Consider the following 23,645-nt stretch of genomic DNA (forward strand, 5'->3'; position numbering starts at 1 on the left):
GCACCAAGTCACTTGCATGCATTCACCTCCTCGGGGAATTGACGCACGCGGAGACACACAGCGAAACATTGAAAGACACAGTCGCATCCACTGAGAGTGAGGGAAAGCTAAGAGAGACAGACTGACAGAAAGCAAAAGCGTTTGCACATTGGGTTATTTCACTTCCATTTGCCACTGCAAGTTTTATGCGTGCTGGTAGCATATCGGAAACGAAAGAAAAGCGCTCAAGGAGCGTTTGGAGTTTGAAGCAACGACTTGCCACTTGCAGGAACGAGGCTAAAATCCGAAAGAGTGAGTCGCGTAGCCAGCAGGATTCGAACCTGCGCAGGGAGACCCCAATGGATTTCTAGTCCATCGCCTTAACCACTCGGCCATGACTACCGCTTGCGATTTGTTTGTTCGGCGATAAGGGGCTGGACGAGTCTGCTCTGCCATTTCATACGATCATGGCTGATGCTCCACATCAACTACAATTTCCGACGCAATCCCTAAAGTCCAAACAATCCATCCATGTCAGCCTTCAATATATTCATCGACTGAGCATCCACAGCTCTCTGGCAGAGACAATTCCAATGATTCACAACCCTCTGACTGAACAAATGTCTCCTCATCTCAGACTGAAATGATGTTCCTCTTTTCCTGACATTCTGCTCTACTTCTCACTCTCCAGCCACGTCAATCTGCGTAGCAGCACCTTAAGTGTCAAGCCCTCTCAAAATCTTACATGTTGCAAGAGACTACCTCTCATTCTTTAAATCTGCAAAGAATATCGGCCGGCCCATTCTACTCGATGTGTCATCGTAAGACGAGTCTCTAATGCCAGGAATCAATCTTGTCAACCTCTCTTACTCTCACACTAAGGCAAGCCCCAAACCTTTCTCAGGTACGGAGGGCAAAACTATACACAGTAGTCCATTCCTGATTTTACCAAAGCCACGTGCAATTGAAACAAAGTGGTCCTTAATCTTGTACTCCAGCCCTTTGCAATAAACACCAACATCCCATTTATTAGCCTCAGCCCGCTTTCTAATTCTGCGTCGCGGAGCGCTTTTGTTGGGACAGGGACTGTCAATTGAGACTTTTAAAGTGTCATCATTCATTGCACATTGGGCTGCAGCAAAAACGTTGTCGCTGACACATTTATTGAAGCACAAGGCAGGTTTCAGTGGGAAAGCAGCAATTGTGACTTTAACAAAAGCCCACAGTGGGAAGATTCTGCTACAACTGATCCTCCTGCAGAACCGCAGAGCTTAAAGCCGCCCAACGTGGGGCTCGAACCCACGACCCTGAGATTAAGAGTCTCATGCTCTGCCGACTGAGCTAGCCGGGCACGGGGAAATGCTGCTCCATATCTTATATCGCAGCAAGACAATTCTTGGTTTCTACCTGGTGTCTCAGTCTGGTCCGGATTCCAAGGTGACTGGCAAAAGCCCGACGCTGCCATGCATTCCACTCAATCGTCAATAACATCATTCACATCTTCCACTTTCTTAGCTGCACCTCCTTCCAAACATTGCCACCCAATAATACTTCGGATTTCTTCCGGCATTTACCAACATTGTGCCCTCATCCTGAAATGACATTGTCTTCAGCAACAAGGAAAGTCACAGCACACTGAGCTTCTTCTCTCGAGAAAGAGAAGGCGAAGAGATGATCTGATCGAATTTGGTAATCTTTGTCCCTGGTTCATCAGGGAATCACTCAGCTTCAGGTTTACAGCTGTTGAATCTGCATCAAACACATCATGAGATATTTATCGATTCCACATTGAGATGTCATTCTAACGATCAGATTTTGGCATCTGCTTTTTATCCGCCCTCCTCTCACTCTCTCTCTCTATCTCTCTGTCTCTTTGTCATTAGATTACAGCAGTGACTACGCTTCAAATGTACTTCATTGGCTGCAAAACGCTTTGCGATGTCTTGACATCGTGAAAGGTCTTGTTTAAATGTAAATCTTTCTTCCTTTCTGTCTGTCAATCTCAATGAAGAAAGATATGGAATTGTGAAATATATCTGCTCCTTTCAGTGTCTGCTCCACTTTCTGTCTATCTGTCATTCCCTATTTCTCTCTATGTATCCCTCTCTGTCTATGCGCCTGCCTCTTTTTCTCTCTTTTTCCATCTCCCCGGTCGTCCTCCGCTTTGAAGCATACGGGCACCAAGTCACTTGCATGCATTCACCTCCTCGGGGAATTGACGCACGCGGAGACACACAGCGAAACATTGAAAGACACAGTCGCATCCACTGAGAGTGAGGGAAAGCTAAGAGAGACAGACTGACAGAGAGCAAAAGCGTTTGCACATTGGGTTATTTCACTTCCATTTGCCACTGCAAGTTTTATGCGTGCTGGTAGCATATCGGAAACGAAAGAAAAGCGCTCAAGGAGCGTTTGGAGTTTGAAGCAACGACTTGCCGCTTGCAAGAACGAGGCTAAAATCCGAAAGAGTGAGTCGCGTAGCCAGCAGGATTCGAACCTGCGCAGGGAGACCCCAATGGATTTCTAGTCCATCGCCTTAACCACTCGGCCATGACTACCGCTTGCGATTTGTTTGTTCGGCGATAAGGGGCTGGACGAGTCTGCTCTGCCATTTCATACGATCATGGCTGATGCTCCACATCAACTACAATTTCCGACGCAATCCCTAAAGTCCAAACAATCCATCCATGTCAGCCTTCAATATATTCATCGACTGAGCATCCACAGTTCTCTGGCAGAGACAATTCCAAAGATTCACAACCCTCTGACTGAACAAATGTCTCCTCATCTCAGACTGAAATGATGTTCCTCTTATCCTGACATTCTGCTCTACTTCTCACTCTCCAGCCACGTCAATCTGCGTAGCAGCACCTTAAGTGTCAAGCCCTCTCAAAATCTTACATGTTGCAAGAGACTACCTCTCATTCTTTAAATCTGCAAAGAATATCGGCCGGCCCATTCTACTCGATGTGTCATCGTAAGACGAGTCTCTAATGCCAGGAATCAATCTTGTCAACCTCTCTTACTCTCACACTAAGGCAAGCCCCAAACCTTTCTCAGGTACGGAGGGCAAAACTATACACAGTAGTCCATTCCTGATTTTACCAAAGCCACGTGCAATTGAAACAAAGTGGTCCTTAATCTTGTCCTCCAGCCCTTTGCAATAAACACCAACATTCCATTTATTAGCCTCAGCCCGCTTTCTAATTCTGCGTCGCGGAGCGCTTTTGTTGGGACAGGGACTGTCAATTGAGACATTTAAAGTGTCATCATTCATTGCACATTTGGCTGCAGCAAAAACGTTGTCGCTGACACATTTATTGAAGCACAAGGCAGGTTTCAGTGGGAAAGCAGCAATTGTGACTTTAACAAAAGCCCACAGTGGGAAGATTCTGCTACAACTGATCCTCCTGCAGAACCGCAGAGCTTAAAGCCGCCCAACGTGGGGCTCGAACCCACGACCCTGAGATTAAGAGTCTCATGCTCTGCCGACTGAGCTAGCCGGGCACGGTGAAATGCTGCTCCATATCTTATATCGCAGCAAGACAATTCTTGGTTTCTACCTGGTGTCTCAGTCTGCTCCGGATTCCAAGGTGACTGGCAAAAGCCCGACGCTGCCATGCATTCCACTCAATCGTCAATAACATCATTCACATCTTCCACTTTCTTAGCTGCACCTCCTTCCAAACATTGCCACCCAATAATACTTCGGATTTCTTCCGGCATTTACCAACATTGTGCCCTCATCCTGAAATGACATTGTCTTCAGCAACAAGGAAAGTCACAGCACACTGAGCTTCTTCTCTCGAGAAAGAGAAGGCGAAGAGATGATCTGATCGAATTTGGTAATCTTTGTCCCTGGTTCATCAGGGAATCACTCAGCTTCAGGTTTACAGCTGTTGAATCTGCATCAAACACATCATGAGATATTTATCGATTCCACATTGAGATGTCATTCTAACGATCAGATTTTGGCATCTGCTTTTTATCCGCCCTCCTCTCACTCTCTCTCTCTCTCTCTGTCTCTTTGTCATTAGATTACAGCAGTGACTACGCTTCAAATGTACTTCATTGGCTGCAAAACGCTTTGCGATGTCTTGACATCATGAAAGGTCTTGTTTAAATGTAAATCTTTCTTCCTTTCTGTCTGTCAATCTCAATGAAGAAAGATATGGAATTGTGAAATATATCTGCTCCTTTCAGTGTCTGCTCCACTTTCTGTCTATCTGTCATTCCCTATTTCTCTCTATGTATCCCTCTCTGTCTATGCGCCTGCCTCTTTTTCTCTCTTTTTCCATCTCCCCGATCGTCCTCCGCTTTGAAGCATACGGGCACCAAGTCACTTGCATGCTTTCACCTCCTCGGGGAATTGACGCACGCGGAGACACACAGCGAAACATTGAAAGACACAGTCACATCCACTGAGAGTGAGGGAAAGCTAAGAGAGACAGACTGACAGAAAGCAAAAGCGTTTGCACATTGGGTTATTTCACTTCCATTTGCCACTGCAAGTTTTATGCGTGCTGGTAGCATATCGGAAACGAAAGAAAAGCGCTCAAGGAGCGTTTGGAGTTTGAAGCAACGACTTGCCACTTGCAGGAACGAGGCTAAAATCCGAAAGAGTGAGTCGCGTAGCCAGCAGGATTCGAACCTGCGCAGGGAGACCCCAATGGATTTCTAGTCCATCGCCTTAACCACTCGGCCATGACTACCGCTTGCGATTTGTTTGTTCGGCGATAAGGGGCTGGACGAGTCTGCTCTGCCATTTCATACGATCATGGCTGATGCTCCACATCAACTACAATTTCCGACGCAATCCCTAAAGTCCAAACAATCCATCCATGTCAGCCTTCAATATATTCATCGACTGAGCATCCACAGCTCTCTGGCAGAGACAATTCCAAAGATTCACAACCCTCTGACTGAACAAATGTCTCCTCATCTCAGACTGAAATGATGTTCCTCTTTTCCTGACATTCTGCTCTACTTCTCACTCTCCAGCCACGTCAATCTGCGTAGCAGCACCTTAAGTGTCAAGCCCTCTCAAAATCTTACATGTTGCAAGAGACTACCTCTCATTCTTTAAATCTGCAAAGAATATCGGCCGGCCCATTCTACTCGATGTGTCATCGTAAGACGAGTCTCTAATGCCAGGAATCAATCTTGTCAACCTCTCTTACTCTCACACTAAGGCAAGCCCCAAACCTTTCTCAGGTACGGAGGGCAAAACTATACACAGTAGTCCATTCCTGATTTTACCAAAGCCACGTGCAATTGAAACAAAGTGGTCCTTAATCTTGTACTCCAGCCCTTTGCAATAAACACCAACATTCCATTTATTAGCCTCAGCCCGCTTTCTAATTCTGCGTCGCGGAGCGCTTTTGTTGGGACAGGGACTGTCAATTGAGACTTTTAAAGTGTCATCATTCATTGCACATTGGGCTGCAGCAAAAACGTTGTCGCTGACACATTTATTGAAGCACAAGGCAGGTTTCAGTGGGAAAGCAGCAATTGTGACTTTAACAAAAGCCCACAGTGGGAAGATTCTGCTACAACTGATCCTCCTGCAGAACCGCAGAGCTTAAAGCCGCCCAACGTGGGGCTCGAACCCACGACCCTGAGATTAAGAATCTCATGCTCTGCCGACTGAGCTAGCCGGGCACGGGGAAATGCTGCTCCATATCTTATATCGCAGCAAGACAATTCTTGGTTTCTACCTGGTGTCTCAGTCTGCTCCGGATTCCAAGGTGACTGGCAAAAGCCCGACGCTGCCATGCATTCCACTCAATCGTCAATAACATCATTCACATCTTCCACTTTCTTAGCTGCACCTCCTTCCAAACATTGCCACCCAATAATACTTCGGATTTCTTCCGGCATTTACCAACATTGTGCCCTCATCCTGAAATGACATTGTCTTCAGCAACAAGGAAAGTCTCAGCACACTGAGCTTCTTCTCTCGAGAAAGAGAAGGCGAAGAGATGATCTGATCGAATTTGGGAATCTTTGTCCCTGGTTCATCAGGGAATCACTCAGCTTCAGGTTTACAGCTGTTGAATCTGCATCAAACACATCATGAGATATTTATCGATTCCACATTGAGATGTCATTCTAACGATCAGATTTTGGCATCTGCTTTTTATCCGCCCCCCTCTCACTCTCTCTCTCTCTCTCTGTCTCTTTGTCATTAGATTACAGCAGTGACTACGCTTCAAATGTACTTCATTGGCTGCAAAACGCTTTGCGATGTCTTGACATCGTGAAAGGTCTTGTTTAAATGTAAATCTTTCTTCCTTTCTGTCTGTCAATCTCAATGAAGAAAGATATGGAATTGTGAAATATATCTGCTCCTTTCAGTGTCTGCTCCACTTTCTGTCTATCTGTCATTCCCTATTTCTCTCTATGTATCCCTCTCTGTCTATGCGCCTGCCTCTTTTTCTCTCTTTTTCCATCTCCCCGGTCGTCCTCCGCTTTGAAGCATACGGGCACCAAGTCACTTGCATGCATTCACCTCCTCGGGGAATTGACGCACGCGGAGACACACAGCGAAACATTGAAAGACACAGTCGCATCCACTGAGAGTGAGGGAAAGCTAAGAGAGACAGACTGACAGAAAGCAAAAGCGTTTGCACATTGGGTTATTTCACTTCCATTTGCCACTGCAAGTTTTATGCGTGCTGGTAGCATATCGGAAACGAAAGAAAAGCGCTCAAGGAGCGTTTGGAGTTTGAAGCAACGACTTGCCACTTGCAGGAACGAGGCTAAAATCCGAAAGAGTGAGTCGCGTAGCCAGCAGGATTCGAACCTGCGCAGGGAGACCCCAATGGATTTCTAGTCCATCGCCTTAACCACTCGGCCATGACTACCGCTTGCGATTTGTTTGTTCGGCGATAAGGGGCTGGACGAGTCTGCTCTGCCATTTCATACGATCATGGCTGATGCTCCACATCAACTACAATTTCCGACGCAATCCCTAAAGTCCAAACAATCCATCCATGTCAGCCTTCAATATATTCATCGACTGAGCATCCACAGCTCTCTGGCAGAGACAATTCCAAAGATTCACAACCCTCTGACTGAACAAATGTCTCCTCATCTCAGACTGAAATGATGTTCCTCTTTTCCTGACATTCTGCTCTACTTCTCACTCTCCAGCCACGTCAATCTGCGTAGCAGCACCTTAAGTGTCAAGCCCTCTCAAAATCTTACATGTTGCAAGAGACTACCTCTCATTCTTTAAATCTGCAAAGAATATCGGCCGGCCCATTCTACTCGATGTGTCATCGTAAGACGAGTCTCTAATGCCAGGAATCAATCTTGTCAACCTCTCTTACTCTCACACTAAGGCAAGCCCCAAACCTTTCTCAGGTACGGAGGGCAAAACTATACACAGTAGTCCATTCCTGATTTTACCAAAGCCACGTGCAATTGAAACAAAGTGGTCCTTAATCTTGTACTCCAGCCCTTTGCAATAAACACCAACATTCCATTTATTAGCCTCAGCCCGCTTTCTAATTCTGCGTCGCGGAGCGCTTTTGTTGGGACAGGGACTGTCAATTGAGACTTTTAAAGTGTCATCATTCATTGCACATTGGGCTGCAGCAAAAACGTTGTCGCTGACACATTTATTGAAGCACAAGGCAGGTTTCAGTGGGAAAGCAGCAATTGTGACTTTAACAAAAGCCCACAGTGGGAAGATTCTGCTACAACTGATCCTCCTGCAGAACCGCAGAGCTTAAAGCCGCCCAACGTGGGGCTCGAACCCACGACCCTGAGATTAAGAGTCTCATGCTCTGCCGACTGAGCTAGCCGGGCACGGTGAAATGCTGCTCCATATCTTATATCGCAGCAAGACAATTCTTGGTTTCTACCTGGTGTCTCAGTCTGCTCCGGATTCCAAGGTGACTGGCAAAAGCCCGACGCTGCCATGCATTCCACTCAATCGTCAATAACATCATTCACATCTTCCACTTTCTTAGCTGCACCTCCTTCCAAACATTGCCACCCAATAATACTTCGGATTTCTTCCGGCATTTACCAACATTGTGCCCTCATCCTGAAATGACATTGTCTTCAGCAACAAGGAAAGACTCAGCACACTGAGCTTCTTCTCTCGAGAAAGAGAAGGCGAAGAGATGATCTGATCGAATTTGGTAATCTTTGTCCCTGGTTCATCAGGGAATCACTCAGCTTCAGGTTTACAGCTGTTGAATCTGCATCAAACACATCATGAGATATTTATCGATTCCACATTGAGATGTCATTCTAACGATCAGATTTTGGCATCTGCTTTTTATCCGCCCCCCTCTCACTCTCTCTCTCTCTCTCTGTCTCTTTGTCATTAGATTACAGCAGTGACTACGCTTCAAATGTACTTCATTGGCTGCAAAACGCTTTGCGATGTCTTGACATCGTGAAAGGTCTTGTTTAAATGTAAATCTTTCTTCCTTTCTGTCTGTCAATCTCAATGAAGAAAGATATGGAATTGTGAAATATATCTGCTCCTTTCAGTGTCTGCTCCACTTTCTGTCTATCTGTCATTCCCTATTTCTCTCTATGTATCCCTCTCTGTCTATGCGCCTGCCTCTTTTTCTCTCTTTTTCCATCTCCCCGGTCGTCCTCCGCTTTGAAGCATACGGGCACCAAGTCACTTGCATGCATTCACCTCCTCGGGGAATTGACGCACGCGGAGACACACAGCGAAACATTGAAAGACACAGTCGCATCCACTGAGAGTGAGGGAAAGCTAAGAGAGACAGACTGACAGAAAGCAAAAGCGTTTGCACATTGGGTTATTTCACTTCCATTTGCCACTGCAAGTTTTATGCGTGCTGGTAGCATATCGGAAACGAAAGAAAAGCGCTCAAGGAGCGTTTGGAGTTTGAAGCAACGACTTGCCACTTGCAGGAACGAGGCTAAAATCCGAAAGAGTGAGTCGCGTAGCCAGCAGGATTCGAACCTGCGCAGGGAGACCCCAATGGATTTCTAGTCCATCGCCTTAACCACTCGGCCATGACTACCGCTTGCGATTTGTTTGTTCGGCGATAAGGGGCTGGACGAGTCTGCTCTGCCATTTCATACGATCATGGCTGATGCTCCACATCAACTACAATTTCCGACGCAATCCCTAAAGTCCAAACAATCCATCCATGTCAGCCTTCAATATATTCATCGACTGAGCATCCACAGCTCTCTGGCAGAGACAATTCCAAAGATTCACAACCCTCTGACTGAACAAATGTCTCCTCATCTCAGACTGAAATGATGTTCCTCTTTTCCTGACATTCTGCTCTACTTCTCACTCTCCAGCCACGTCAATCTGCGTAGCAGCACCTTAAGTGTCAAGCCCTCTCAAAATCTTACATGTTGCAAGAGACTACCTCTCATTCTTTAAATCTGCAAAGAATATCGGCCGGCCCATTCTACTCGATGTGTCATCGTAAGACGAGTCTCTAATGCCAGGAATCAATCTTGTCAACCTCTCTTACTCTCACACTAAGGCAAGCCCCAAACCTTTCTCAGGTACGGAGGGCAAAACTATACACAGTAGTCCATTCCTGATTTTACCAAAGCCACGTGCAATTGAAACAAAGTGGTCCTTAATCTTGTACTCCAGCCCTTTGCAATAAACACCAACATTCCATTTATTAGCCTCAGCCCGCTTTCTAATTCTGCGTCGCGGAGCGCTTTTGTTGGGACAGGGACTGTCAATTGAGACTTTTAAAGTGTCATCATTCATTGCACATTGGGCTGCAGCAAAAACGTTGTCGCTGACACATTTATTGAAGCACAAGGCAGGTTTCAGTGGGAAAGCAGCAATTGTGACTTTAACAAAAGCCCACAGTGGGAAGATTCTGCTACAACTGATCCTCCTGCAGAACCGCAGAGCTTAAAGCCGCCCAACGTGGGGCTCGAACCCACGACCCTGAGATTAAGAGTCTCATGCTCTGCCGACTGAGCTAGCCGGGCACGGTGAAATGCTGCTCCATATCTTATATCGCAGCAAGACAATTCTTGGTTTCTACCTGGTGTCTCAGTCTGCTCCGGATTCCAAGGTGACTGGCAAAAGCCCGACGCTGCCATGCATTCCACTCAATCGTCAATAACATCATTCACATCTTCCACTTTCTTAGCTGCACCTCCTTCCAAACATTGCCACCCAATAATACTTCGGATTTCTTCCGGCATTTACCAACATTGTGCCCTCATCCTGAAATGACATTGTCTTCAGCAACAAGGAAAGACTCAGCACACTGAGCTTCTTCTCTCGAGAAAGAGAAGGCGAAGAGATGATCTGATCGAATTTGGGAATCTTTGTCCCTGGTTCATCAGGGAATCACTCAGCTTCAGGTTTACAGCTGTTGAATCTGCATCAAACACATCATGAGATATTTATCGATTCCACATTGAGATGTCATTCTAACGATCAGATTTTGGCATCTGCTTTTTATCCGCCCCCCTCTCACTCTCTCTCTCTCTCTCTGTCTCTTTGTCATTAGATTACAGCAGTGACTACGCTTCAAATGTACTTCATTGGCTGCAAAACGCTTTGCGATGTCTTGACATCGTGAAAGGTCTTGTTTAAATGTAAATCTTTCTTCCTTTCTGTCTGTCAATCTCAATGAAGAAAGATATGGAATTGTGAAATATATCTGCTCCTTTCAGTGTCTGCTCCACTTTCTGTCTATCTGTCATTCCCTATTTCTCTCTATGTATCCCTCTCTGTCTATGCGCCTGCCTCTTTTTCTCTCTTTTTCCATCTCCCCGGTCGTCCTCCGCTTTGAAGCATACGGGCACCAAGTCACTTGCATGCATTCACCTCCTCGGGGAATTGACGCACGCGGAGACACACAGCGAAACATTGAAAGACACAGTCGCATCCACTGAGAGTGAGGGAAAGCTAAGAGAGACAGACTGACAGAAAGCAAAAGCGTTTGCACATTGGGTTATTTCACTTCCATTTGCCACTGCAAGTTTTATGCGTGCTGGTAGCATATCGGAAACGAAAGAAAAGCGCTCAAGGAGCGTTTGGAGTTTGAAGCAACGACTTGCCACTTGCAGGAACGAGGCTAAAATCCGAAAGAGTGAGTCGCGTAGCCAGCAGGATTCGAACCTGTGCAGGGAGACCCCAATGGATTTCTAGTCCATCGCCTTAACCACTCGGCCATGACTACCGCTTGCGATTTGTTTGTTCGGCGATAAGGGGCTGGACGAGTCTGCTCTGCCATTTCATACGATCATGGCTGATGCTCCACATCAACTACAATTTCCGACGCAATCCCTAAAGTCCAAACAATCCATCCATGTCAGCCTTCAATATATTCATCGACTGAGCATCCACAGCTCTCTGGCAGAGACAATTCCAAAGATTCACAACCCTCTGACTGAACAAATGTCTCCTCATCTCAGACTGAAATGATGTTCCTCTTTTCCTGACATTCTGCTCTACTTCTCACTCTCCAGCCACGTCAATCTGCGTAGCAGCACCTTAAGTGTCAAGCCCTCTCAAAATCTTACATGTTGCAAGAGACTACCTCTCATTCTTTAAATCTGCAAAGAATATCGGCCGGCCCATTCTACTCGATGTGTCATCGTAAGACGAGTCTCTAATGCCAGGAATCAATCTTGTCAACCTCTCTTACTCTCACACTAAGGCAAGCCCCAAACCTTTCTCAGGTACGGAGGGCAAAACTATACACAGTAGTCCATTCCTGATTTTACCAAAGCCACGTGCAATTGAAACAAAGTGGTCCTTAATCTTGTACTCCAGCCCTTTGCAATAAACACCAACATTCCATTTATTAGCCTCAGCCCGCTTTCTAATTCTGCGTCGCGGAGCGCTTTTGTTGGGACAGGGACTGTCAATTGAGACTTTTAAAGTGTCATCATTCATTGCACATTGGGCTGCAGCAAAAACGTTGTCGCTGACACATTTATTGAAGCACAAGGCAGGTTTCAGTGGGAAAGCAGCAATTGTGACTTTAACAAAAGCCCACAGTGGGAAGATTCTGCTACAACTGATCCTCCTGCAGAACCGCAGAGCTTAAAGCCGCCCAACGTGGGGCTCGAACCCACGACCCTGAGATTAAGAGTCTCATGCTCTGCCGACTGAGCTAGCCGGGCACGGTGAAATGCTGCTCCATATCTTATATCGCAGCAAGACAATTCTTGGTTTCTACCTGGTGTCTCAGTCTGCTCCGGATTCCAAGGTGACTGGCAAAAGCCCGACGCTGCCATGCATTCCACTCAATCGTCAATAACATCATTCACATCTTCCACTTTCTTAGCTGCACCTCCTTCCAAACATTGCCACCCAATAATACTTCGGATTTCTTCCGGCATTTACCAACATTGTGCCCTCATCCTGAAATGACATTGTCTTCAGCAACAAGGAAAGACTCAGCACACTGAGCTTCTTCTCTCGAGAAAGAGAAGGCGAAGAGATGATCTGATCGAATTTGGGAATCTTTGTCCCTGGTTCATCAGGGAATCACTCAGCTTCAGGTTTACAGCTGTTGAATCTGCATCAAACACATCATGAGATATTTATCGATTCCACATTGAGATGTCATTCTAACGATCAGATTTTGGCATCTGCTTTTTATCCGCCCCCCTCTCACTCTCTCTCTCTCTCTCTGTCTCTTTGTCATTAGATTACAGCAGTGACTACGCTTCAAATGTACTTCATTGGCTGCAAAACGCTTTGCGATGTCTTGACATCGTGAAAGGTCTTGTTTAAATGTAAATCTTTCTTCCTTTCTGTCTGTCAATCTCAATGAAGAAAGATATGGAATTGTGAAATATATCTGCTCCTTTCAGTGTCTGCTCCACTTTCTGTCTATCTGTCATTCCCTATTTCTCTCTATGTATCCCTCTCTGTCTATGCGCCTGCCTCTTTTTCTCTCTTTTTCCATCTCCCCGGTCGTCCTCCGCTTTGAAGCATACGGGCACCAAGTCACTTGCATGCATTCACCTCCTCGGGGAATTGACGCACGCGGAGACACACAGCGAAACATTGAAAGACACAGTCGCATCCACTGAGAGTGAGGGAAAGCTAAGAGAGACAGACTGACAGAAAGCAAAAGCGTTTGCACATTGGGTTATTTCACTTCCATTTGCCACTGCAAGTTTTATGCGTGCTGGTAGCATATCGGAAACGAAAGAAAAGCGCTCAAGGAGCGTTTGGAGTTTGAAGCAACGACTTGCCACTTGCAGGAACGAGGCTAAAATCCGAAAGAGTGAGTCGCGTAGCCAGCAGGATTCGAACCTGTGCAGGGAGACCCCAATGGATTTCTAGTCCATCGCCTTAACCACTCGGCCATGACTACCGCTTGCGATTTGTTTGTTCGGCGATAAGGGGCTGGACGAGTCTGCTCTGCCATTTCATACGATCATGGCTGATGCTCCACATCAACTACAATTTCCGACGCAATCCCTAAAGTCCAAACAATCCATCCATGTCAGCCTTCAATATATTCATCGACTGAGCATCCACAGCTCTCTGGCAGAGACAATTCCAAAGATTCACAACCCTCTGACTGAACAAATGTCTCCTCATCTCAGACTGAAATGATGTTCCTCTTTTCCTGACATTCTGCTCTACTTCTCACTCTCCAGCCACGTCAATCTGCGTAGCAGCACCTTAAGTGTCAAGCCCTCTCAAAATCTTACATGTTGCAAGAGACTACCTCTCATTCTTTAAATCTGCAAAGAATATCGGCCGGCCCATTCTACTCGATGTGTCATCGTAAGACGAGTCTCTAATGCCAGGAATCAATCTTGTCAACCTCTCTTACTCTCACACTAAGGCAAGCCCCAAACCTTTCTCAGGTACGGAGGGCAAAACTATACACAGTAGTCCATTCCTGATTTTACCAAAGCCACGTGCAATTGAAACAAAGTGGTCCTTAATCTTGTACTCCAGCCCTTTGCAATAAACACCAACATTCCATTTATTAGCCTCAGCCCGCTTTCAAATTCTGCGTCGCGGAGCGCTTTTGTTGGGACAGGGACTGTCAATTGAGACTTTTAAAGTGTCATCATTCATTGCACATTGGGCTGCAGCAAAAACGTTGTCGCTGACACATTTATTGAAGCACAAGGCAGGTTTCAGTGGGAAAGCAGCAATTGTGACTTTAACAAAAGCCCACAGTGGGAAGATTCTGCTACAACTGATCCTCCTGCAGAACCGCAGAGCTTAAAGCCGCCCAACGTGGGGCTCGAACCCACGACCCTGAGATTAAGAGTCTCATGCTCTGCCGACTGAGCTAGCCGGGCACGGGGAAATGCTGCTCCATATCTTATATCGCAGCAAGACAATTCTTGGTTTCTACCTGGTGTCTCAGTCTGGTCCGGATTCCAAGGTGACTGGCAAAAGCCCGACGCTGCCATGCATTCCACTCAATCGTCAATAACATCATTCACATCTTCCACTTTCTTAGCTGCACCTCCTTCCAAACATTGCCACCCAATAATACTTCGGATTTCTTCTGGCATTTACCAACATTGTGCCCTCATCCTGAAATGACATTGTCTTCAGCAACAAGGAAAGTCACAGCACACTGAGCTTCTTCTCTCGAGAAAGAGAAGGCGAAGAGATGATCTGATCGAATTTGGTAATCTTTGTCCCTGGTTCATCAGGGAATCACTCAGCTTCAGGTTTACAGCTGTTGAATCTGCATCAAACACATCATGAGATATTTATCGATTCCACATTGAGATGTCATTCTAACGATCAGATTTTGGCATCTGCTTTTTATCCGCCCTCCTCTCACTCTCTCTCTCTATCTCTCTGTCTCTTTGTCATTAGATTACAGCAGTGACTACGCTTCAAATGTACTTCATTGGCTGCAAAACGCTTTGCGATGTCTTGACATCGTGAAAGGTCTTGTTTAAATGTAAATCTTTCTTCCTTTCTGTCTGTCAATCTCAATGAAGAAAGATATGGAATTGTGAAATATATCTGCTCCTTTCAGTGTCTGCTCCACTTTCTGTCTATCTGTCATTCCCTATTTCTCTCTATGTATCCCTCTCTGTCTATGCGCCTGCCTCTTTTTCTCTCTTTTTCCATCTCCCCGGTCGTCCTCCGCTTTGAAGCATACGGGCACCAAGTCACTTGCATGCTTTCACCTCCTCGGGGAATTGACGCACGCGGAGACACACAGCGAAACATTGAAAGACACAGTCGCATCCACTGAGAGTGAGGGAAAGCTAAGAGAGACAGACTGACAGAAAGCAAAAGCGTTTGCACATTGGGTTATTTCACTTCCATTTGCCACTGCAAGTTTTATGCGTGCTGGTAGCATATCGGAAACGAAAGAAAAGCGCTCAAGGAGCGTTTGGAGTTTGAAGCAACGACTTGCCGCTTGCAAGAACGAGGCTAAAATCCGAAAGAGTGAGTCGCGTAGCCAGCAGGATTCGAACCTGCGCAGGGAGACCCCAATGGATTTCTAGTCCATCGCCTTAACCACTCGGCCATGACTACCGCTTGCGATTTGTTTGTTCGGCGATAAGGGGCTGGACGAGTCTGCTCTGCCATTTCATACGATCATGGCTGATGCTCCACATCAACTACAATTTCCGACGCAATCCCTAAAGTCCAAACAATCCATCCATGTCAGCCTTCAATATATTCATCGACTGAGCATCCACAGTTCTCTGGCAGAGACAATTCCAAAGATTCACAACCCTCTGACTGAACAAATGTCTCCTCATCTCAGACTGAAATGATGTTCCTCTTATCCTGACATTCTGCTCTACTTCTCACTCTCCAGCCACGTCAATCTGCGTAGCAGCACCTTAAGTGTCAAGCCCTCTCAAAATCTTACATGTTGCAAGAGACTACCTCTCATTCTTTAAATCTGCAAAGAATATCGGCCGGCCCATTCTACTCGATGTGTCATCGTAAGACGAGTCTCTAATGCCAGGAATCAATCTTGTCAACCTCTCTTACTCTCACACTAAGGCAAGCCCCAAACCTTTCTCAGGTACGGAGGGCAAAACTATACACAGTAGTCCATTCCTGATTTTACCAAAGCCACGTGCAATTGAAACAAAGTGGTCCTTAATCTTGTCCTCCAGCCCTTTGCAATAAACACCAACATTCCATTTATTAGCCTCAGCCCGCTTTCTAATTCTGCGTCGCGGAGCGCTTTTGTTGGGACAGGGACTGTCAATTGAGACTTTTAAAGTGTCATCATTCATTGCACATTTGGCTGCAGCAAAAACGTTGTCGCTGACACATTTATTGAAGCACAAGGCAGGTTTCAGTGGGAAAGCAGCAATTGTGACTTTAACAAAAGCCCACAGTGGGAAGATTCTGCTACAGCTGATCCTCCTGCAGAACCGCAGAGCTTAAAGCCGCCCAACGTGGGGCTCGAACCCACGACCCTGAGATTAAGAGTCTCATGCTCTGCCGACTGAGCTAGCCGGGCACGGGGAAATGCTGCTCCATATCTTATATCGCAGCAAGACAATTCTTGGTTTCTACCTGGTGTCTCAGTCTGCTCCGGATTCCAAGGTGACTGGCAAAAGCCCGACGCTGCCATGCATTCCACTCAATCGTCAATAACATCATTCACATCTTCCACTTTCTTAGCTGCACCTCCTTCCAAACATTGCCACCCAATAATACTTCGGATTTCTTCCGGCATTTACCAACATTGTGCCCTCATCCTGAAATGACATTGTCTTCAGCAACAAGGAAAGTCACAGCACACTGAGCTTCTTCTCTCGAGAAAGAGAAGGCGAAGAGATGATCTGATCGAATTTGGTAATCTTTGTCCCTGGTTCATCAGGGAATCACTCAGCTTCAGGTTTACAGCTGTTGAATCTGCATCAAACACATCATGAGATATTTATCGATTCCACATTGAGATGTCATTCTAACGATCAGATTTTGGCATCTGCTTTTTATCCGCCCTCCTCTCACTCTCTCTCTCTATCTCTCTGTCTCTTTGTCATTAGATTACAGCAGTGACTACGCTTCAAATGTACTTCATTGGCTGCAAAACGCTTTGCGATGTCTTGACATCGTGAAAGGTCTTGTTTAAATGTAAATCTTTCTTCCTTTCTGTCTGTCAATCTCAATGAAGAAAGATATGGAATTGTGAAATATATCTGCTCCTTTCAGTGTCTGCTCCACTTTCTGTCTATCTGTCATTCCCTATTTCTCTCTATGTATCCCTCTCTGTCTATGCGCCTGCCTCTTTTTCTCTCTTTTTCCATCTCCCCGATCGTCCTCCGCTTTGAAGCATACGGGCACCAAGTCACTTGCATGCTTTCACCTCCTCGGGGAATTGACGCACGCGGAGACACACAGCGAAACATTGAAAGACACAGTCACATCCACTGAGAGTGAGGGAAAGCTAAGAGAGACAGACTGACAGAAAGCAAAAGCGTTTGCACATTGGGTTATTTCACTTCCATTTGCCACTGCAAGTTTTATGCGTGCTGGTAGCATATCGGAAACGAAAGAAAAGCGCTCAAGGAGCGTTTGGAGTTTGAAGCAACGACTTGCCACTTGCAGGAACGAGGCTAAAATCCGAAAGAGTGAGTCGCGTAGCCAGCAGGATTCGAACCTGCGCAGGGAGACCCCAAAGGATTTCTAGCCCATCGCCTTAACCACTCGGCCATGACTACCGCTTGCGATTTGTTTGTTCGGCGATAAGGGGCTGGACGAGTCTGCTCTGCCATTTCATACGATCATGGCTGATGCTCCACATCAACTACAATTTCCGACGCAATCCCTAAAGTCCAAACAATCCATCCATGTCAGCCTTCAATATATTCATCGACTGAGCATCCACAGCTCTCTGGCAGAGACAATTCCAAAGATTCACAACCCTCTGACTGAACAAATGTCTCCTCATCTCAGACTGAAATGATGTTCCTCTTTTCCTGACATTCTGCTCTACTTCTCACTCTCCAGCCACGTCAATCTGCGTAGCAGCACCTTAAGTGTCAAGCCCTCTCAAAATCTTACATGTTGCAAGAGACTACCTCTCATTCTTTAAATCTGCAAAGAATATCGGCCGGCCCATTCTACTCGATGTGTCATCGTAAGACGAGTCTCTAATGCCAGGAATCAATCTTGTCAACCTCTCTTACTCTCACACTAAGGCAAGCCCCAAACCTTTCTCAGGTACGGAGGGCAAAACTATACACAGTAGTCCATTCCTGATTTTACCAAAGCCACGTGCAATTGAAACAAAGTGGTCCTTAATCTTGTACTCCAGCCCTTTGCAATAAACACCAACATTCCATTTATTAGCCTCAGCCCGCTTTCAAATTCTGCGTCGCGGAGCGCTTTTGTTGGGACAGGGACTGTCAATTGAGACTTTTAAAGTGTCATCATTCATTGCACATTGGGCTGCAGCAAAAACGTTGTCGCTGACACATTTATTGAAGCACAAGGCAGGTTTCAGTGGGAAAGCAGCAATTGTGACTTTAACAAAAGCCCACAGTGGGAAGATTCTGCTACAACTGATCCTCCTGCAGAACCGCAGAGATTAAAGCCGCCCAACGTGGGGCTCGAACCCACGACCCTGAGATTAAGAGTCTCATGCTCTGCCGACTGAGCTAGCCGGGCACGGGGAAATGCTGCTCCATATCTTATATCGCAGCAAGACAATTCTTGGTTTCTACCTGGTGTCTCAGTCTGCTCCGGATTCCAAGGTGACTGGCAAAAGCCCGACGCTGCCATGCATTCCACTCAATCGTCAATAACATCATTCACATCTTCCACTTTCTTAGCTGCACCTCCTTCCAAACATTGCCACCCAATAATACTTCGGATTTCTTCCGGCATTTACCAACATTGTGCCCTCATCCTGAAATGACATTGTCTTCAGCAACAAGGAAAGTCTCAGCACACTGAGCTTCTTCTCTCGAGAAAGAGAAGGCGAAGAGATGATCTGATCGAATTTGGGAATCTTTGTCCCTGGTTCATCAGGGAATCACTCAGCTTCAGGTTTACAGCTGTTGAATCTGCATCAAACACATCATGAGATATTTATCGATTCCACATTGAGATGTCATTCTAACGATCAGATTTTGGCATCTGCTTTTTATCCGCCCCCCTCTCACTCTCTCTCTCTCTCTCTCTCTCTGTCTCTTTGTCATTAGATTACAGCAGTGACTACGCTTCAAATGTACTTCATTGGCTGCAAAACGCTTTGCGATGTCTTGACATCGTGAAAGGTCTTGTTTAAATGTAAATCTTTCTTCCTTTCTGTCTGTCAATCTCAATGAAGAAAGATATGGAATTGTGAAATATATCTGCTCCTTTCAGTGTCTGCTCCACTTTCTGTCTATCTGTCATTCCCTATTTCTCTCTATGTATCCCTCTCTGTCTATGCGCCTGCCTCTTTTTCTCTCTTTTTCCATCTCCCCAATCGTCCTCCGCTTTGAAGCATACGGGCACCAAGTCACTTGCATGCATTCACCTCCTCGGGGAATTGACGCACGCGGAGACACACAGCGAAACATTGAAAGACACAGTCGCATCCACTGAGAGTGAGGGAAAGCTAAGAGAGACAGACTGACAGAAAGCAAAAGCGTTTGCACATTGGGTTATTTCACTTCCATTTGCCACTGCAAGTTTTATGCGTGCTGGTAGCATATCGGAAACGAAAGAAAAGCGCTCAAGGAGCGTTTGGAGTTTGAAGCAACGACTTGCCGCTTGCAAGAACGAGGCTAAAATCCGAAAGAGTGAGTCGCGTAGCCAGCAGGATTCGAACCTGCGCAGGGAGACCCCAATGGATTTCTAGTCCATCGCCTTAACCACTCGGCCATGACTACCGCTTACGATTTGTTTGTTCGGCGATAAGGGGCTGGACGAGTCTGCTCTGCCATTTCATACGATCATGGCTGATGCTCCACATCAACTACAATTTCCGACGCAATCCCTAAAGTCCAAACAATCCATCCATGTCAGCCTTCAATATATTCATCGACTGAGCATCCACAGTTCTCTGGCAGAGACAATTCCAAAGATTCACAACCCTCTGACTGAACAAATGTCTCCTCATCTCAGACTGAAATGATGTTCCTCTTATCCTGACATTCTGCTCTACTTCTCACTCTCCAGCCACGTCAATCTGCGTAGCAGCACCTTAAGTGTCAAGCCCTCTCAAAATCTTACATGTTGCAAGAGACTACCTCTCATTCTTTAAATCTGCAAAGAATATCGGCCGGCCCATTCTACTCGATGTGTCATCGTAAGACGAGTCTCTAATGCCAGGAATCAATCTTGTCAACCTCTCTTACTCTCACACTAAGGCAAGCCCCAAACCTTTCTCAGGTACGGAGGGCAAAACTATACACAGTAGTCCATTCCTGATTTTACCAAAGCCACGTGCAATTGAAACAAAGTGGTCCTTAATCTTGTACTCCAGCCCTTTGCAATAAACACCAACATTCCATTTATTAGCCTCAGCCCGCTTTCTAATTCTGCGTCGCGGAGCGCTTTTGTTGGGACAGGGACTGTCAATTGAGACTTTTAAAGTGTCATCATTCATTGCACATTGGGCTGCAGCAAAAACGTTGTCGCTGACACATTTATTGAAGCACAAGGCAGGTTTCAGTGGGAAAGCAGCAATTGTGACTTTAACAAAAGCCCACAGTGGGAAGATTCTGCTACAACTGATCCTCCTGCAGAACCGCAGAGATTAAAGCCGCCCAACGTGGGGCTCGAACCCACGACCCTGAGATTAAGAGTCTCATGCTCTGCCGACTGAGCTAGCCGGGCACGGGGAAATGCTGCTCCATATCTTATATCGCAGCAAGACAATTCTTGGTTTCTACCTGGTGTCTCAGTCTGCTCCGGATTCCAAGGTGACTGGCAAAAGCCCGACGCTGCCATGCATTCCACTCAATCGTCAATAACATCATTCACATCTTCCACTTTCTTAGCTGCACCTCCTTCCAAACATTGCCACCCAATAATACTTCGGATTTCTTCCGGCATTTACCAACATTGTGCCCTCATCCTGAAATGACATTGTCTTCAGCAACAAGGAAAGTCTCAGCACACTGAGCTTCTTCTCTCGAGAAAGAGAAGGCGAAGAGATGATCTGATCGAATTTGGGAATCTTTGTCCCTGGTTCATCAGGGAATCACTCAGCTTCAGGTTTACAGCTGTTGAATCTGCATCAAACACATCATGAGATATTTATCGATTCCACATTGAGATGTCATTCTAACGATCAGATTTTGGCATCTGCTTTTTATCCGCCCCCCTCTCACTCTCTCTCTCTCTCTCTCTCTCTGTCTCTTTGTCATTAGATTACAGCAGTGACTACGCTTCAAATGTACTTCATTGGCTGCAAAACGCTTTGCGATGTCTTGACATCGTGAAAGGTCTTGTTTAAATGTAAATCTTTCTTCCTTTCTGTCTGTCAATCTCAATGAAGAAAGATATGGAATTGTGAAATATATCTGCTCCTTTCAGTGTCTGCTCCACTTTCTGTCTATCTGTCATTCCCTATTTCTCTCTATGTATCCCTCTCTGTCTATGCGCCTGCCTCTTTTTCTCTCTTTTTCCATCTCCCCAATCGTCCTCCGCTTTGAAGCATACGGGCACCAAGTCACTTGCATGCATTCACCTCCTCGGGGAATTGACGCACGCGGAGACACACAGCGAAACATTGAAAGACACAGTCGCATCCACTGAGAGTGAGGGAAAGCTAAGAGAGACAGACTGACAGAAAGCAAAAGCGTTTGCACATTGGGTTATTTCACTTCCATTTGCCACTGCAAGTTTTATGCGTGCTGGTAGCATATCGGAAACGAAAGAAAAGCGCTCAAGGAGCGTTTGGAGTTTGAAGCAACGACTTGCCGCTTGCAAGAACGAGGCTAAAATCCGAAAGAGTGAGTCGCGTAGCCAGCAGGATTCGAACCTGCGCAGGGAGACCCCAATGGATTTCTAGTCCATCGCCTTAACCACTCGGCCATGACTACCGCTTACGATTTGTTTGTTCGGCGATAAGGGGCTGGACGAGTCTGCTCTGCCATTTCATACGATCATGGCTGATGCTCCACATCAACTACAATTTCCGACGCAATCCCTAAAGTCCAAACAATCCATCCATGTCAGCCTTCAATATATTCATCGACTGAGCATCCACAGTTCTCTGGCAGAGACAATTCCAAAGATTCACAACCCTCTGACTGAACAAATGTCTCCTCATCTCAGACTGAAATGATGTTCCTCTTATCCTGACATTCTGCTCTACTTCTCACTCTCCAGCCACGTCAATCTGCGTAGCAGCACCTTAAGTGTCAAGCCCTCTCAAAATCTTACATGTTGCAAGAGACTACCTCTCATTCTTTAAATCTGCAAAGAATATCGGCCGGCCCATTCTACTCGATGTGTCATCGTAAGACGAGTCTCTAATGCCAGGAATCAATCTTGTCAACCTCTCTTACTCTCACACTAAGGCAAGCCCCAAACCTTTCTCAGGTACGGAGGGCAGAACTATACACAGTAGTCCATTCCTGATTTTACCAAAGCCACGTGCAATTGAAACAAAGTGGTCCTTAATCTTGTCCTCCAGCCCTTTGCAATAAACACCAACATTCCATTTATTAGCCTCAGCCCGCTTTCTAATTCTGCGTCGCGGAGCGCTTTTGTTGGGACAGGGACTGTCAATTGAGACTTTTAAAGTGTCATCATTCATTGCACATTTGGCTGCAGCAAAAACGTTGTCGCTGACACATTTATTGAAGCACAAGGCAGGTTTCAGTGGGAAAGCAGCAATTGTGACTTTAACAAAAGCCCACAGTGGGAAGATTCTGCTACAACTGATCCTCCTGCAGAACCGCAGAGCTTAAAGCCGCCCAACGTGGGGCTCGAACCCACGACCCTGAGATTAAGAGTCTCATGCTCTGCCGACTGAGCTAGCCGGGCACGGGGAAATGCTGCTCCATATCTTATATCGCAGCAAGACAATTCTTGGTTTCTACCTGGTGTCTCAGTCTGGTCCGGATTCCAAGGTGACTGGCAAAAGCCCGACGCTGCCATGCATTCCACTCAATCGTCAATAACATCATTCACATCTTCCACTTTCTTAGCTGCACCTCCTTCCAAACATTGCCACCCAATAATACTTCGGATTTCTTCCGGCATTTACCAACATTGTGCCCTCATCCTGAAATGACATTGTCTTCAGCAACAAGGAAAGTCACAGCACACTGAGCTTCTTCTCTCGAGAAAGAGAAGGCGAAGAGATGATCTGATCGAATTTGGTAATCTTTGTCCCTGGTTCATCAGGGAATCACTCAGCTTCAGGTTTACAGCTGTTGAATCTGCATCAAACACATCATGAGATATTTATCGATTCCACATTGAGATGTCATTCTAACGATCAGATTTTGGCATCTGCTTTTTATCCGCCCTCCTCTCACTCTCTCTCTCTATCTCTCTGTCTCTTTGTCATTAGATTACAGCAGTGACTACGCTTCAAATGTACTTCATTGGCTGCAAAACGCTTTGCGATGTCTTGACATCGTGAAAGGTCTTGTTTAAATGTAAATCTTTCTTCCTTTCTGTCTGTCAATCTCAATGAAGAAAGATATGGAATTGTGAAATATATCTGCTCCTTTCAGTGTCTGCTCCACTTTCTGTCTATCTGTCATTCCCTATTTCTCTCTATGTATCCCTCTCT

General features: G+C 46.0%; 22 non-coding genes across 22 annotated transcripts; all 22 read right to left on the reverse strand.

Moving 5' to 3' along the window:
• Positions 1-299: 299 nt before the first annotated feature.
• Positions 300-381, reverse strand: trnas-aga (transfer RNA serine (anticodon AGA)). The gene has a single exon. It is a non-coding gene; the product is annotated as a tRNA-Ser (tRNA).
• An 876-nt stretch (positions 382-1,257) lies between these two features.
• On the reverse strand, positions 1,258-1,330 carry trnak-cuu (transfer RNA lysine (anticodon CUU)). Its single transcript has one exon. It is a non-coding gene; the product is annotated as a tRNA-Lys (tRNA).
• Positions 1,331-2,455: 1,125 nt separating this feature from the next.
• Positions 2,456-2,537, reverse strand: trnas-aga (transfer RNA serine (anticodon AGA)). The gene has a single exon. It is a non-coding gene; the product is annotated as a tRNA-Ser (tRNA).
• An 876-nt stretch (positions 2,538-3,413) lies between these two features.
• trnak-cuu (transfer RNA lysine (anticodon CUU)) lies at positions 3,414-3,486 on the reverse strand. The gene has a single exon. It is a non-coding gene; the product is annotated as a tRNA-Lys (tRNA).
• A 1,123-nt stretch (positions 3,487-4,609) lies between these two features.
• On the reverse strand, positions 4,610-4,691 carry trnas-aga (transfer RNA serine (anticodon AGA)). Its single transcript has one exon. It is a non-coding gene; the product is annotated as a tRNA-Ser (tRNA).
• An 876-nt stretch (positions 4,692-5,567) lies between these two features.
• On the reverse strand, positions 5,568-5,640 carry trnak-cuu (transfer RNA lysine (anticodon CUU)). The gene has a single exon. It is a non-coding gene; the product is annotated as a tRNA-Lys (tRNA).
• A 1,123-nt stretch (positions 5,641-6,763) lies between these two features.
• Positions 6,764-6,845, reverse strand: trnas-aga (transfer RNA serine (anticodon AGA)). The gene has a single exon. It is a non-coding gene; the product is annotated as a tRNA-Ser (tRNA).
• An 876-nt stretch (positions 6,846-7,721) lies between these two features.
• Positions 7,722-7,794, reverse strand: trnak-cuu (transfer RNA lysine (anticodon CUU)). Its single transcript has one exon. It is a non-coding gene; the product is annotated as a tRNA-Lys (tRNA).
• Positions 7,795-8,917: 1,123 nt separating this feature from the next.
• On the reverse strand, positions 8,918-8,999 carry trnas-aga (transfer RNA serine (anticodon AGA)). Its single transcript has one exon. It is a non-coding gene; the product is annotated as a tRNA-Ser (tRNA).
• An 876-nt stretch (positions 9,000-9,875) lies between these two features.
• On the reverse strand, positions 9,876-9,948 carry trnak-cuu (transfer RNA lysine (anticodon CUU)). Its single transcript has one exon. It is a non-coding gene; the product is annotated as a tRNA-Lys (tRNA).
• A 1,123-nt stretch (positions 9,949-11,071) lies between these two features.
• trnas-aga (transfer RNA serine (anticodon AGA)) lies at positions 11,072-11,153 on the reverse strand. The gene has a single exon. It is a non-coding gene; the product is annotated as a tRNA-Ser (tRNA).
• Positions 11,154-12,029: 876 nt separating this feature from the next.
• Positions 12,030-12,102, reverse strand: trnak-cuu (transfer RNA lysine (anticodon CUU)). Its single transcript has one exon. It is a non-coding gene; the product is annotated as a tRNA-Lys (tRNA).
• Positions 12,103-13,225: 1,123 nt separating this feature from the next.
• On the reverse strand, positions 13,226-13,307 carry trnas-aga (transfer RNA serine (anticodon AGA)). The gene has a single exon. It is a non-coding gene; the product is annotated as a tRNA-Ser (tRNA).
• Positions 13,308-14,183: 876 nt separating this feature from the next.
• Positions 14,184-14,256, reverse strand: trnak-cuu (transfer RNA lysine (anticodon CUU)). The gene has a single exon. It is a non-coding gene; the product is annotated as a tRNA-Lys (tRNA).
• Positions 14,257-15,381: 1,125 nt separating this feature from the next.
• On the reverse strand, positions 15,382-15,463 carry trnas-aga (transfer RNA serine (anticodon AGA)). The gene has a single exon. It is a non-coding gene; the product is annotated as a tRNA-Ser (tRNA).
• Positions 15,464-16,339: 876 nt separating this feature from the next.
• On the reverse strand, positions 16,340-16,412 carry trnak-cuu (transfer RNA lysine (anticodon CUU)). Its single transcript has one exon. It is a non-coding gene; the product is annotated as a tRNA-Lys (tRNA).
• Positions 16,413-17,537: 1,125 nt separating this feature from the next.
• Positions 17,538-17,619, reverse strand: trnas-aga (transfer RNA serine (anticodon AGA)). The gene has a single exon. It is a non-coding gene; the product is annotated as a tRNA-Ser (tRNA).
• Positions 17,620-18,495: 876 nt separating this feature from the next.
• trnak-cuu (transfer RNA lysine (anticodon CUU)) lies at positions 18,496-18,568 on the reverse strand. The gene has a single exon. It is a non-coding gene; the product is annotated as a tRNA-Lys (tRNA).
• Positions 18,569-19,697: 1,129 nt separating this feature from the next.
• Positions 19,698-19,779, reverse strand: trnas-aga (transfer RNA serine (anticodon AGA)). Its single transcript has one exon. It is a non-coding gene; the product is annotated as a tRNA-Ser (tRNA).
• Positions 19,780-20,655: 876 nt separating this feature from the next.
• trnak-cuu (transfer RNA lysine (anticodon CUU)) lies at positions 20,656-20,728 on the reverse strand. Its single transcript has one exon. It is a non-coding gene; the product is annotated as a tRNA-Lys (tRNA).
• A 1,129-nt stretch (positions 20,729-21,857) lies between these two features.
• Positions 21,858-21,939, reverse strand: trnas-aga (transfer RNA serine (anticodon AGA)). The gene has a single exon. It is a non-coding gene; the product is annotated as a tRNA-Ser (tRNA).
• An 876-nt stretch (positions 21,940-22,815) lies between these two features.
• On the reverse strand, positions 22,816-22,888 carry trnak-cuu (transfer RNA lysine (anticodon CUU)). Its single transcript has one exon. It is a non-coding gene; the product is annotated as a tRNA-Lys (tRNA).
• Positions 22,889-23,645: the final 757 nt, after the last annotated feature.

Source organism: Heterodontus francisci, chromosome 34 (assembly GCF_036365525.1).
Source record: "Heterodontus francisci isolate sHetFra1 chromosome 34, sHetFra1.hap1, whole genome shotgun sequence".
NCBI classification, from domain to species: Eukaryota; Metazoa; Chordata; class Chondrichthyes; order Heterodontiformes; family Heterodontidae; genus Heterodontus; species Heterodontus francisci.